The 14,155-nt window shown below is 40.5% G+C and overlaps 1 protein-coding gene across 3 annotated transcripts in view; it reads right to left on the bottom strand.

Moving 5' to 3' along the window:
• The window catches only part of ZHX3 (zinc fingers and homeoboxes 3), a 115,030-nt gene that overhangs the window by 50,182 nt on the left and 50,693 nt on the right, over positions 1–14,155 (bottom strand). For all 3 annotated transcript variants that reach the window (XM_028498647.2, XM_028498648.2, XM_024128521.3), the window contains exon 2: positions 9,400–9,502. The gene's annotated coding sequence lies outside the window, so the exon portion shown is untranslated. The remainder of the gene's footprint in view (positions 1–9,399; positions 9,503–14,155) is intronic.

Raw genomic sequence — 14,155 nt, 5'->3', positions numbered from 1 at the left:
GGGGCGGGTTAAAAGATTTGAGGCTGGAAAGAGATTGGGATCAGATGGCAGAAAGCTCTGCTGATGAATGTGGACTTTGTTCTGCAAAAGTACTTTGAAAAAATGATCATCTATTCATATATTCCATGGGTTAGAAGAGGTGAGTCTTCAAAATTAATTGACAAAAACAAATTCTTGATTTTTCTATCTGATAAATAACAAATACTGCTAATCATTTATCCACTGCACTCTTTATATAAAGTAACTAAAAATTCATTACAATAACTATTTTACCAATTCACAGCATCTCTACTGGATAAGAAGGCCCAGAGCCTCTGGAAGGAGGGCCAGGGAAAAGCTTACTAACAGTGTTGTGGAATCAAGTTAGTTAGCACCACTCTAACTGGTTCATTGCTTTGAGGTTCAGTTTGGAATCTGACCCAAGAGATTAAATTCAGGAAGGGAGAAAAGTCCAGGCAGCAGCAGAGAAGGGCTGGCTCCCTTTGGATGCTGCCAGCTGGCTGCGCTGCGCCTCTCAGAGCTCACTCTGCCTTGGTAAACACATTTCTGATGGCCGTAGGCACTGAGCAAACCCGCTAAGCCTTACCCAAGTGTCTTCAGCATCAGAGCCTGAGGGGAGCGGCCAGGGGACGGGGAAGGTTTTACGATTAAAGGCAGCAAACGCTGCTTCCAAATTATGTAATTTAAATATATGAACCACCCATGAAAACACCTTTTCTTTCTAGCACTACTGGAAGGAAATTAAAATAACATATACAGTGAGGTTTAAAAGTTACGGGATTATCTACAGGGAAACTTTTATCTTGGTGTGGACCAGGTCCTTTTAGCGGAGGCACCTTTGAGTGGGCTGGTGTGCTGGCTGACTCCAGCTCAGAGGCACAGTCTCCTGGCCTGCAGGCTCTGTGAGGAGCTCAGCTGTCTTGCTCCTCTGTGTTCTCAGGGCCTAATACAGTGCCTGGCCTGCAAAGGGTGCTCACAAAATCTCTGTTAACTCAATAAGTAAATGATCTAGTCCCCAGCTTTATAAGTTCAGAAATATGATTTGTTTTAGTTCACTGAGATTATTAAATTCTTAATTGAGTGGGGGTAGAATTGGTTTAATACCAACCAAATGCAATGGAGACACATTTGATCTTACCCCACCCCCGCCCCATTTTAGAGGGGGTATAGCTTTCCAGGAGCCCCACTGCTTCTGAAATTTACCCAGAATTGTCCTTTCCTAACATGAGGGAACCTGGGAAACAGAATCCCTAATCAGGTGGTTGCCTGAGGAACAAATTTAGAACTTCTAAGAAGGTTTTCAACCTACGTATGCAGCAAGCCCAGCTTTGCAGCAAGCAGAATGTTTGCCCCAGGCCACTGTGGCATCTCGCCTCCTGTGGACAGAGCAAGATGTACTCTGACAGAGTCCAAACCTCCAAATCCTTCCCAGGCTCCATGCAGACTCCCAATCTGGGTCCCTCTGCAGCATTCTTCATTTGAACAAGTCATAAACCCCTCGCTTTTAAGATTTTTCTGTTTATAGGGCTTTAATTTGGCCTCTAATGACCAAAGAGGGACTTTCATCTCCACATGCCTCCAGCGGATCACTTGGATCTGGTCATCCCTGCATGGATGTACACCAATTTTCAGGCCATTTTGGGCTCAGCAGCAAATGCTGAGCAGTATCTTCAGAGAACCCCATGGTACTAAGTGATAACCACCCATGGCTCTGTTTAAGACTGGTTTGGATTTTTTTTTTCCCTAAGTGCAGTATCTTGCATTATCTAATTTTCTATCCACTTGGCCTCATAAAATTTTCAGAAAAATTTCCCATCAGCATAGCTTTTTACTACTGTACCCTTTAAAAAGGTCTAGGAAATTCAACATATCTGGAATGAGCCTCGAGGCAACACTGTGAGAGGTCATCATTAACATTTACCCACTTGGAGAAGGGACCATAACTCTAAGCTTTCTTTCCTCTTCTTAAGACAGTTTCCACCCAGAATCTAATAGTTTCTCTATCCCATGATGGCTTTTTACTTAAAAGAAAAATGAGAGAAAAAACAGAAAATTTTAAATTTTGAGCTAATTTTAAACTTATAGAAAAGTTACAAAAATAGTACAGAGAGTTTCCTTATGTCCCTGACCCAGCTTCCCCAAATCTTACATAACCATAGTAACTGAACAGAACCAGGGCATTAATATTGGCACAGTACTATTAACTAAACCAAAGATCTTACTCATATTGCACCAGTTTTTTTCTACTAATGTCCTTTTTCTGTCCCAGGATCCTATCCAGGATCCCCATTGTATTTCGTCATTATTTCTTAGTCTCCTGTGGTCTGTGACAGCTTCTCAGTCTTCCTTGTTATTCATGCCCTTGACACTTTCCAAAAGTATTAATCAGTTATTTTGTTGAATGTCCCTTGATTTGGGTTTGCCTGATGTTTTCTCATGATTACACTGAGGTTATGCATTTCTGGCAAAAATGGCACAGAAATGATGTTGTGTTCTTCTTAGTGCATCATACCATGGGGTTCATTGATGTTGCTTGTCTTATTACTGGTGATGCTGACCTTGATCTCTTGGCTAAGGTGCTTTCTGCACTGTAAAGTTACTATCTTTTCTTTCCTTTATAGATAATAAATAAGTTGAAGGAGCTGATTTGAGACTATGCAAATTTCTGGCAAAGGTTTCTTAAAGGATTACTGGCTCCCTCATTCACAAGCCTGCTAGCTTTCCTTAAAAACTCCAAGAGGTTAGTTGATAGTATTTCCCCTTATTATGTTTGTCATGCAAGCACTTTGTTATTACTTTTTCGTTTGTTCAATGAGATTTATTTTTCTTCTACTTGTAAAAATAGCACATCTTCATTGTCAGAGAAAATATGGCATGTTCATAAACATGGCTTTAGAGATTGGTACCTATTATGGACTGAACGCTTGTGTCGCCCTCCCTCCAAATTCATGTTGGAATTCTAACCCCCAATGTGATGGTACGAGGACATGGGGCCTTTGGGAGAAAATTAGGTCATCACAGTGGAACCCTCATGAATAGGATTAGTGCCCTTATCAAAGGGACCCTATAGAGCTCTCTCACCCCTCTCCACCATGCGAGGCTACAAGAAGAAAAAGGCCATCTGCAACCCGGAAGAGGGCCCTCACCAGAACCCGACCATGCTGGCAACCAGCCACCAGGACAGTGAGAAAAAAATGTCTTTTGTTTATAAGCCACCCTTATTTTGTTACAGCAGCCTAAACTAAAATAGCAACTCTATATATAAATGTAGATATAGATATAGATATATAGATATCAGTGAACCTCTTTTCCTCTTTTAATACCACTGGAGTCAGATACCATGGGCTTATTCATTAAGTCCCAGCCCCACAACGGACTTCAGGAAAGTTACTTAATTTGTGTGCTGGTTTGCCCAGCATCTGTTATTTGCTGATGGGATGAGCAAAATTAAATAATATTTTTTGGGAAGAACTATTCAGAAAGGTAGAGGTAAAAATTTTATGGTCTGTGTATAATGGAAGTCAACACACAGCCATGGGCAAGGTGAGGTCACACGGTAGACATCTGCAACTCCAGATGCCACATGTGGACAAAGGTTCAAAGTGTTCACTGCTGAATTCCTTAATGACCGGAAGGGCTACCTGATCCCCAGGATTTGCTTATTCCAGTTTACCAAGTGAGGCTCCAACAGACTGTAAATTTATCACTTATTTGTGTGGCCCAAATACAATCAGGAAAAGGTTATTACCTCTCCCACTATTTTCCCCCAGAACAATAACAACAACAGGAACAGCTAACAATGGTGGAACACACAACTTGCACTGTACACTGTGCCTTCTAAGCCCGTTACATGCACTGGTTCATTCAACTCTCATCACAGTCCTTGCTAGGAGGTATTATTATTGCCTCCAGTTTACAGATAAGGAAAATGAGGCACAAAGAAGTTACAAAAAGTAACTTGCTCAAGGTCACTCAGCTAGTAGCTGGTAGAGCCAGAATCTGAACCCAGGCAAGCCTAGTTCCAGAGCGCAGGCACTTAGCACTATGCTCTCCTCTTGTCAGAGAATGCAAGAACACATTATCATCTAGAAGAGAGAGACAGTCCATGAATTCAAGTTCCGGGGGAAGCTGAACTGAACAAAAGATTCACATGACAGACGAAAACCACTTCCAGAATGGAAAGACCTGAGAGAAGAAACAAGAAGGGGCTCTCAGGATCGCACACATAATTAGCAATCAAAGTGGGACACTAAGACAACAGCCTGGAAACATCTGAAAACAATGCGTAGAAAAGGACTCCAAGTTGACAAGTTAAACAAGCAGGTTATGTGAAAGGGAATCCAGCAGTTACTTTTGATTTTTTTTTTTTTTTAAGTAACAGAAGCCCAGAGACAAGGCGATCTAAAATATAAGACCTCAAAGGAAAAGAGATGAGTGAATCAGAATACTTCAAGCTGTCATCTCTAAACAAAGAAAATGATGCCAACCCCCTATGCCAGATGCTCTTGTCATTCCTCTACCACCAAGATGTCTCCAAGAGTGTGGTCAACAGCGCTGTCTGCATTTCCTCAGCTGGTCTGACTCCAGTGTGAGCTGACCTCCGTACCCTGTGGACTGAGCACGGTGGGATCACTATCAATTTTCTAACTGAGAAAACCAGTGGCTGAGCTTCTCCTTCTCCTTATCCTGCTGGACCCTCTGGGTGAGTGGCCACTGCCCCTCGTAGGAAACCATCTCTTCCACACCACTCTTTTCTGCTTCTCCCCTACCTCTTCCTCCAGCATCAGCTTGGCATTCAGGCCTGGTTTGCAATCCCACTTACTAGCTTAGTAACAATGCCTTGGAGCCCTAGTTTCCTGGCCCACGAAGTAGGGTAGTAATAATTTCCACACACAGGGCTATTAAAAAGATAAAGTAAGCCATCTGAAAAAGCTCTCACCACCCCGTGCAGGACATGTATTACAGGGCTCAGTACATTCTGACTTCCTGCACATAAAGACTGGTCTTGGCCAGGAAGCCAACCTAAGCCCTTCTTTCTGCCTACATGCTCTAACAGGGGGAACTTTATATCTATTCCATGGCTTTGACCTCCTCCTTGGAGCAAGTATATCTCACAACCTTTATCTCCGGCCCCTACATCTCAACTGAGTTTCTAACTCATATTTCCAATTACTCCTAGATATGTTTTCCTAGATCTGTTGACAATTTTTTAAACTCAGTTAGTCCTAAAATGCTCTCTCTCCAAAGTAGCCTCTGCGACCCCCTCCACAACATCCACCCCGTGACATAAGGTAGTCGATATTTCCACCGTCTGTTATTACCTTCCTTAAAACAAACAAACAAGAAAACCCTCTAAGTCATCCTCTAATCCCAATCTCACCTGAGTCAGGAACTAGTATTTTTAGGTTCTACCTCAAAACACCTCATCTTCTCCATCGCCGCTGCTACCACCTTGTTTAAGTTCTCATCATCTCTTACCTGGATGACTGCCACAGCTGCTCAACTGACTTCCTCCCTGCAGTCCGTGCTTCACATGACAGCCAGAGTTATCTTCCTAAAAACAGGCTTGAACAGAGTACTCCCCTGCTTTAAAACCTTTCTGGTGGGGCCGCAGAAAGCCGAAACTTGTTGGCCAGGCATTCGAGGCACTTCGCAATCTGGCCCCAATATCCCTTTGTCCAGTCTCATCTCCAGTCACTTAGGTACCTTCAGGCTTTTGCCCATTCGCTTTATCCTCTATCCTGCAAAGCCCTACTGGCACAGTAACACTCAGCATTCAGGATGCCTTCGCTGACTCACCAAACATCATTCCCTCCCTCCCTGTGTCTCCAGGACACCTGACACATCACATTTTTCGCCATTGTGGGTTTGCATGCATGCCACCTCCTCAACCAGAAAGGGACCTTGAAGGCAAGGACAGATCTACCTTTCTCTTTGTATCTCCTGCACCTAGCTCAGTGTCTGTCCAGCTCAGAGTGAGGCTTCAGTGCTTGTTAACTAACTTAATCAAGAATAACAAAATACTTATGAGTATCAAGCTGAAACCTAGAAGAATTAGTGCACCTCACAGAACAAATGTAAAATGTGAAGGGTAAAAATATCTGGGGTAGATGAGAAGTAGGAAGAGGGGATGCCAAAACAGGGAGAAACTGAGTTTCCTTATATGGAAGGAAAGGAAAGTTCCTGCTTTTGCTTTGATGATAGTAAATAAGTTTAGGGAACAAATGTTATTTTTAGCACTAAGAGAATTGTTCACGTTTAAATTTTGTCTTAAAGTTAAAAAGAAGAAAAGGACACTCCATAAAACAGAAGGTGTAACAGGAAAGAGACAACTAAGCAATACAAAAATTAAGAAATTATACACAGAATTATATACAGAAAACATAAATGCAAAAGCAACCATAAGTTAAAGATGCTAAATTCACACATAAGTTATAGAATCTTCAAGATTGGTTGAACAGAAGACAAAATCTGACAACATTCTGCTTGAAATAACAGAGCTCTGAAATAATAATGAAATTAGAAAATATAACAAAATCACCGCATAAGAAATTTATAGACTATTAAAAAAAAGAACAGAGGACAAGCATTGCTTTAAGTATTGTCAGAAAACAAAGATTCTAAAATACTTAACTAGACCAACATCTTTGAAAAAATAAATAACTACACCCCCGCCCCCAAAGCAACTTGCCCCTGATGGTTTATTAGTGGATCATTTCAAACTCTCCAGAAACAAACAAAACATATTATAGAAAACATATCTAAAAAAGGTCAAGATATAAGTTATCTAGTTCATTCTATGAACCCAATTCTAAAACTGGCAGAGAAAATGAAGAGAGAAAACTACAGATGAAGCTTACTTAAAATTTATGCTCAAAAAATTTAAAAAAAACAGTAAATAGAATCTAGGAATAGGCTTAAAATCTTAAATTGTGTCATGTCATCAGATAGCAAATATTCATTTGTTAAACTCCAACAGATATGCTTAATTTTAAAATTCTAAAACTAATAATAAAGGTATACTTTCTTACCCTTTTTAGAGTATCTATTTAAAACCAAATGTCAACAGTATACTTCAAGGAAGAAATGAGACATGCAGTCATTAAAAACAGGCACAAAGTGAAGCAACATTTTATCATCACTGTTAATTAATATAGTATCAGAAGTGCCTTCCAATACAAAGCAACATGAAAACGAATAAGAAATAGAAATACAATAAAGGAAGAGGCAAAATTTTTAATATATATAACACCACTGTAACTTGCAAACCCAAAGGAATCACTTAAATGGTTACGATGAGCTTAAAGTGACCAAAGTCATCACCAGGATAGAAAAATCAACACTGTTTCTGGTCCTCAAACTTGACCTCAGTGAAAATCACCCTGGCAGATTTTTTAAATGCCAATGCTTACAACTCACCCCAGACAAACTGCCTCAGCATCTTTGGTGGTGGGACAAGACATTAGTAATTTATAACGCTTCTAAGTTGATTCTAATGTGCAGCTAAGTCGAGATACCACTACTCTATACGTAATTATCTAAGTGTCTAAAAAACGCAACGCACAACCATTTGTAATATTCGCAAATAGGAAGAGAAAGATTGCTGTAAGGCAACAGGAGTGCAAAAGAAGAAGCCCAAAAGGGGACATAGTTAGCTCCTGTGCCTGCAGTTCAGGCAAAGAGGCAGACAGCCGCCCAAGTTATTGGACAGGGACATGACCCATGGCAACAACGGAACAGTGGCAGCAAGAGATAATTAGTCTCAGTCCAAGTGCTACTGAAATCAGAAGCATGCATGAAGATTTAACAGAGGCTGAGGAGGTTCAAGATTACTTGCATACCTGCGCGAGGTTACATGTGAGATCAATTCCTAGAAATGCAATTGCTGAGTCAAATGGTATGTGCCTTTGAAAGTGAAAGATTAATTTTAAAAGATCTTAAAGGTGAAATAGAAAAAGCATGATGTGTAGAATAAACAAAACATCACATTTGATAGGTAGGAAGAGTGGAGTGGGAGACAGGAGGGAAGCTGGAGCTAGGCAAGGTGGCTCAGTGCTGCCAGGGGTAGGTAGGGAGACTGACATCACAGAAAATTCCTGGTGATTCCAATTTGGCTTTGGCCTTCACATTCACTTTGCCCCCACAGCAGAGACCTGAAGGAGAAGGCGGCCAGGAGCCACGTGGCTACCTGGGAGGAGAAGATTCCATGACTGACTGAAGAACCGTAAGGAGATCAGTGTGACTGACGCAGAGTCGCTGTGAAGGTAAGCACTAGAAAATGTGTGCACAAGTGCACTTGTAATAAACTTGTCTTATGCCGTTTTTAGTTTAGAGGATTGATATACAAGGCCATTAAACAGTTTTTACTCCACCTTCCAACTCAAAGTTAAAGAATGAGAAAACTGGAATATACCTTCTGTCTAACAGTAGGCCTGCCACAATCCACCATGAGACAGGAAGTTCCACAAGTGACAGTTGTGAGGAAATTCCCATGGGCTGGGTGGCCCAGGCTTGTGGGGAGGGAGTAATCTTGCCATGGAGTTATCCAAGTCAGGCTGCTGTGCACAGAACTTGCATTATATACCAGCAATGACCCTGACTCCATTTCCTCCCCTTTCTTTCCAAAAAGTTCTACTCATTAAGGTTCTTAACTTTATAACGATAAATAAGGTAGTAAATTTCCTTTATTTAAAAAACTTTAACAACAAAACCCCTCAAAATCTAAGCCTGTGAGTGGCTCAGTAACAGAATAAACTGAGTTCCCAACTCATATATGTATATACATATGTGTATATGTATATACATATATGAGTATATAACTTTACTAGGGCACATCTAGTTCATCAAGGGGAGGCTATGCCTATTTACATTAATTATTGGCCAGTCAGCTTTGTCTTTAGTATTAATTTTCATATTCCAGAGAGCAGTACCACACATCCTATATAGCCTGAGAACATGGCTTGGATAATTTGGTATTCAAACCAGTGTTTTTCAAGTCAGTCATTTAATAAAGCAGAAGTATGTTTTGCACTCAGACTAAAAAATTGACCTTGAACTAAACCTGCACATCACAAGAGACACAACACACAACTCTTTTATAATACCCAATGGTCAACCTAAGATATAACAGGTTCCTATCAAGTGATATAAGAAGTCACCTAAATTGTATATTCAATAGAGATATTTTTAGATTAATCCAAATGATTAATCCAAATGATTAAAAAAATCATTTGATCAAAGAGCTCAGCAATAAAAATCAAGGAAGGAGAAAATAAAGAATGTTTAACAGCAATACAAAGATTAAATACAGCCATAAAGACTTAGGCATGACAAAGTAATGGTAATTGATATGGCAAGAAACCTAAATTCAGAAGTGTACTATTTACCCAGGAAACATACCTTTTCCTCACTTCTTTGGTTTCTCCAGTTTCTCTCTTCTCTTTGTGCAGCCCCATATGCATCTTTAAAGGTTCACTTGTTGCTTCTGCAGTTGTATCCAGTCCTGTAAAAGAAGCAACATACCCTCACTTCATGAGAAAAGAGATAAAGTGTATTCTAGGATGCTGAGCTATCCAATCTCATCAATCTCCTTTCCTAACTCATTTTCACCAGAACTACACACAAACAGAAAAACCAAGGGGATGGGGAGAGTAAGAAGAGGTCACTAAAATACAAACTAGCAATTTTAAATGATTAAAAATGCTAGTAGTAACTGAAAAATATCAATGGAAAAAAGGCAAACTTGATTGTCTCTGATGATAGATCAGAACAAGATGATTCATTAAAATCTCTTTCCACCAATGAGTTTCCATCTTTCTCTCCTGGCTAAGTTTGAGATGGCTTAGCAGAAATGATCAAATTAACTGATGTGTGGGACTTCCCTGGTGGCACAGTGGTTAAGACTCCTCGCTCCCAATGCAGGCGGCCCAGGTTCAATCCATGGTCAGGGAACTAGATCCCACATGCATGACGCAACTAAGAGTTCACATGCTACAACTAAGGAGCCCACGAGCCACAACTAAGGAGCCCGCCTGCCGCAACTAACACCCGACGCAACCAAATAAATAAATAAATAAGTAATATTTTAAAAAATTAACTGATGCATAGCCTTGCAACTTCAAGGGTGAGTACCATTAAGGATGTGCTATTTTCTAATGCTCTTCCATTCAAAGCCCTGGCGTTTTCCTGACACGGATTCTAGAGGTACACAAAATGGTCTAGACTGAGTTCCAGGCTAAGGAGCTATGTTATCTTCATCTCTTGTCTCTGACCCTTATCCCTATGTCATCCCATTCTACCCAATGACAGACACATGGTAGCTCTTGGTGAATGAATGAGACAGTAACTATGTTTTCAACAAACGACCAGAAATGCTTCACATGATCTTAAAATTACTTGGGAAGCAGTTGAAAAACCACTGCTTTTGAGTTCTTTATTTCTTTCCCAAAGCATTCTCTTTGGTTGAGATGCCCAGTAAAATGGCCCTCAAGTGAGTATACCAGAGGGTCTCCGAACTTCAAATGGTGCATGGGTACACAAGAGAGTCGGGACTATGAGTATCTGAATGTAAACAAGTTTGCCCCTCAAAAAAGCACCCTGGGGACGTCCCTGGTGGTCCAGTGGTTAAGAATCCACCCTCCAGTGCAAGGGATGTGGGTTCGATCCCTGGTCAGGGAACTAAGATCCCACATGCCACGGGGCAACTAAGCCCATGAGTCACAATTAGAGAAGCCGCGCGCCACAAGAAAGACCCAGAGCAGCTCCGAGTGATTTTTCCCCATCATTCTTATGTCTTTAGCATACACACGTCAAGCTTTTACTCTGTGTCAGGCACTGTTCTAAAAGCTTTAACTACATTAACTAACTCAACCTTTATAACAACCCTATGAGGTAGATTCTATTATTCTAATTGCTCAGAAGAGGAGACTAAAGCACAGAAAGGTTAAGAAAATTGTGTAAGGAAATGCACTATATGCTGCCATTCACAGGCAGGGGTTCCTGTGCACACATGATCTTGCAGGAAGCTGTAGTCTCATCTACCGATTTCACTTTCTTCTATAGCTCTTATGGTATAGTAGTAGCTCAATGGCTAAATTAGCTCTTGTTGGAAAACTGTCCTAATTATAATTTATTAAAAATTTTAAATTCTCCACCACTTAAAAAACTGACCTTTTCATAATTTAAAAAATTATCCAGTGAACATCACAAAAAGGAACTCTTCCTAATTTTGTGGAAATCAGAAGCAATCATGATTTTCAGCTGTTTACATTCACCCACTACTTCAGATTATTACATTTATTCCAGATATTTTGCCATGCTTACCAGATCCCTTCTAACTTTAAAATTTCAAATCCCTCACTCAAGCAAGGCATTTATTCTTTGCTCTCTATAGTTCAGCTGATTGGGACCCGATGCTAATGATGCCAAAAGATGTGGGTTCAATCCACTACAAACCACTTCGCTTTGTTTGCTTCAAGTCTGCAAACCCTTAACCTGGATGGCACGTTGTGGGTCATGAGAGGAGCCAGGTGGAAGCGTGCAAGACACCTAGCATAAATAACATCTGCTTGAGAAACAAGTCCACATACAACACAGGGGCAGGAGCATGAACCTGAGGCAGAAGCATCAACTCCATACATAAAGAAAAGCTTCATGATCACTGGCAAAGCACTTCTACCTTTCTGAGTAAGACACTCTTCTCAAGCTCAGATCTTTTTGCCAGAATCTAACATAAAGTCCCTCCTTCAAAAAACAAAACAGGTATAAGATTAAAATAAGAAACTAAGGTTTTTGGTTTTTGCACAAGATGTGCTTGATCTGAAAAAAAAAATTTCTTATTCCTGACACCAATTCCACTTACAATAAAAAGCACTCGTAACGGCTTTCGAAAGTGTCACAGAAGTCTCTAGCAGTGCAACACAGCAAACCACCAGAAAAATCTTACTGCAATTCCATATGTATATCTCACATTCTTTAAAAATTACTCCTAATTTTCATAAAACCAAAAGCTGCTCCAACTCCAAATAATATAAAGTTATTTTAAACACGCTCTTTCAAATTAAATGAAGAGACCAAATCCTATCAGTCCAGATCACATTTTAAAACAACCGAGGGCCCACTCAAGGTATAAGTTTTAACAGCTTCCACAAGTAAAAAAGAAAAGGCTATATTCCTTAATTGTTATTCTACGAAGAAACCCACTTGGGATCATCTGTCTTCACGTTTTCCTGACCACAGCTGGAAAGAACTTTCCCAATGTACTAATGCTACAAAGCACATGGATTCCAACAGTCACAAGGTAACTATGACAGCAAAGCCACAGTTATTTATGAGATCACAAAAACTGTATGATGTAATTTTTTTAATTTGAGGGAAAATTCACACAACATAAAATTCACCATTTTAATGTGTGCAATTCAATGGCATTTACTATATTCACAATGCTGTACAACCCTCACCTGTATCTAGTTCCAAAACATTTTAGTCATCCCCAAATGAAACCTTGTACTCATGAAGCAGTCACTACCATTGCCCCTGCTCCAGCCCCTGGCAACCACTAATATGCTCTTTGTCTCAATGAATTTATCTATTCCGGATATTTCACATAAATGTAATCACACAATATGTGACCTTTTGCGTCTGCCTTCTTTCACTTAGCATGATGTTTTGAGGTGTTTCCACATTATAGCTGCATCAGTACTTTACTCCTTTTTATGGCTAAAACATATTCCATTGTATGGATAAATCACATTTTGTTCACCCATTCATCCACTGATGGACATCTGGGTTGTTCCTACCTTTTGGCTACTGTGAATAGTGCTGCTAGGAACATCTGTGTACAAGTACTTGTTTGAATACCTGTCTTCAATTACTGGGGGTATGCACCCAGAGGTAGAACTGCTGGGTCATATGGTAAGTCTATATTTAACTTTCTGAAGAACTGCCAAACTGTTCTCCACGGTGGCTACACAATTTTACATTCTCACCAGCAAAGCACAAAGGTCCGACATCCTCACCAACACTTCATATTTTCCATTTGGGATGTTTTTAAATTATAGCCATCCTTGTGGGTGTGAAGTAGTATCTCATTGTGGCTGATTTGCATTTCCTTAATGACCAATAACGTTGCACATCTTTTCATATAATTGTTGGCCATTTGTATATCTTCTTTGGATAAATGTCCAATGAAGTCGTTGCCCATATTTTAATTGGGTTGTTTTTCTTTTTGTTGTTGAGTTGTTAGAGGTCTTTTTTTTTCTTAATGTATTATAGATACTAGGCCCCCTTCTCAGATTTGCATATTTTCTCCCATTCTGTAGAATGTCTTTCCACTTTCTTAATAATGTCATTTAGTTAGGAACTCTGCAGCGGGGAGAGGAAGCACATCAAAAAGGAGGGCCTCTGGAGTGTGGGCTTCCGGAGTGTGGAGCCATGTGCCTGACAGGGTCTTGGTGCTCCCGCAGGATGTCAGGCCTGTGCCTCTGAGGTGGGAGAGCCGAGTTCAGGACATTGGTCCATCAGAGACCTCCCGGCTCCACATAATATCAAACAGCAAAAGCTCTCCCAGAGATCTCCATCTCAATGCTAAGACCCAGCTCCACTCAATGACCAGCCAGCTACAGTGTTGGAAACCCTATGCCAAACAACTAGCAAGACAGGAACACAACCCCACCCATTAGCAGCAAAGAGGCTGCCTAAAATCATATTAAGGCCACAGACACCCCAAAACACACCACCGGACACAGTCCTGCCCATCAGAAAGACAAGATCCAGCCTCATCCACCAGACCACAGGCACCAGTCCCCTCCACCAGGAAATCTACACAAGCCACTGAACCAACCTTACCCACTGGGGGAAGATACCAAAAACAACGGGAACTATGAACCTGCAGCCTGCAAAAAGGAAACCCCAAACACAGTAAGTTAAGCAAAATGAGTAGACAGAGAAACACACAGCAGATGAAGAAGCAAGGTAAAAACGCACCAGACCAAACAAAGGAAGAGGAAATATGCAGTCTACCTGAAAAAGAATTCAGAGTAATGATAGTAAAGAGGATGCAAAATCTTGGAAATAGAATGGAGAAAATACAAGAAATGTTTACAAGGACCTAGAAGAACTAAAGAGCAAACAAACAATGATGAACAACACAATAAAT

Source organism: Physeter macrocephalus, chromosome 14, assembly GCF_002837175.3.
Source record: "Physeter macrocephalus isolate SW-GA chromosome 14, ASM283717v5, whole genome shotgun sequence".
In the NCBI taxonomy this organism is placed as follows: domain Eukaryota; kingdom Metazoa; phylum Chordata; class Mammalia; order Artiodactyla; family Physeteridae; genus Physeter; species Physeter macrocephalus.
This window is presented reverse-complemented; position numbering and strand designations above follow the sequence as displayed.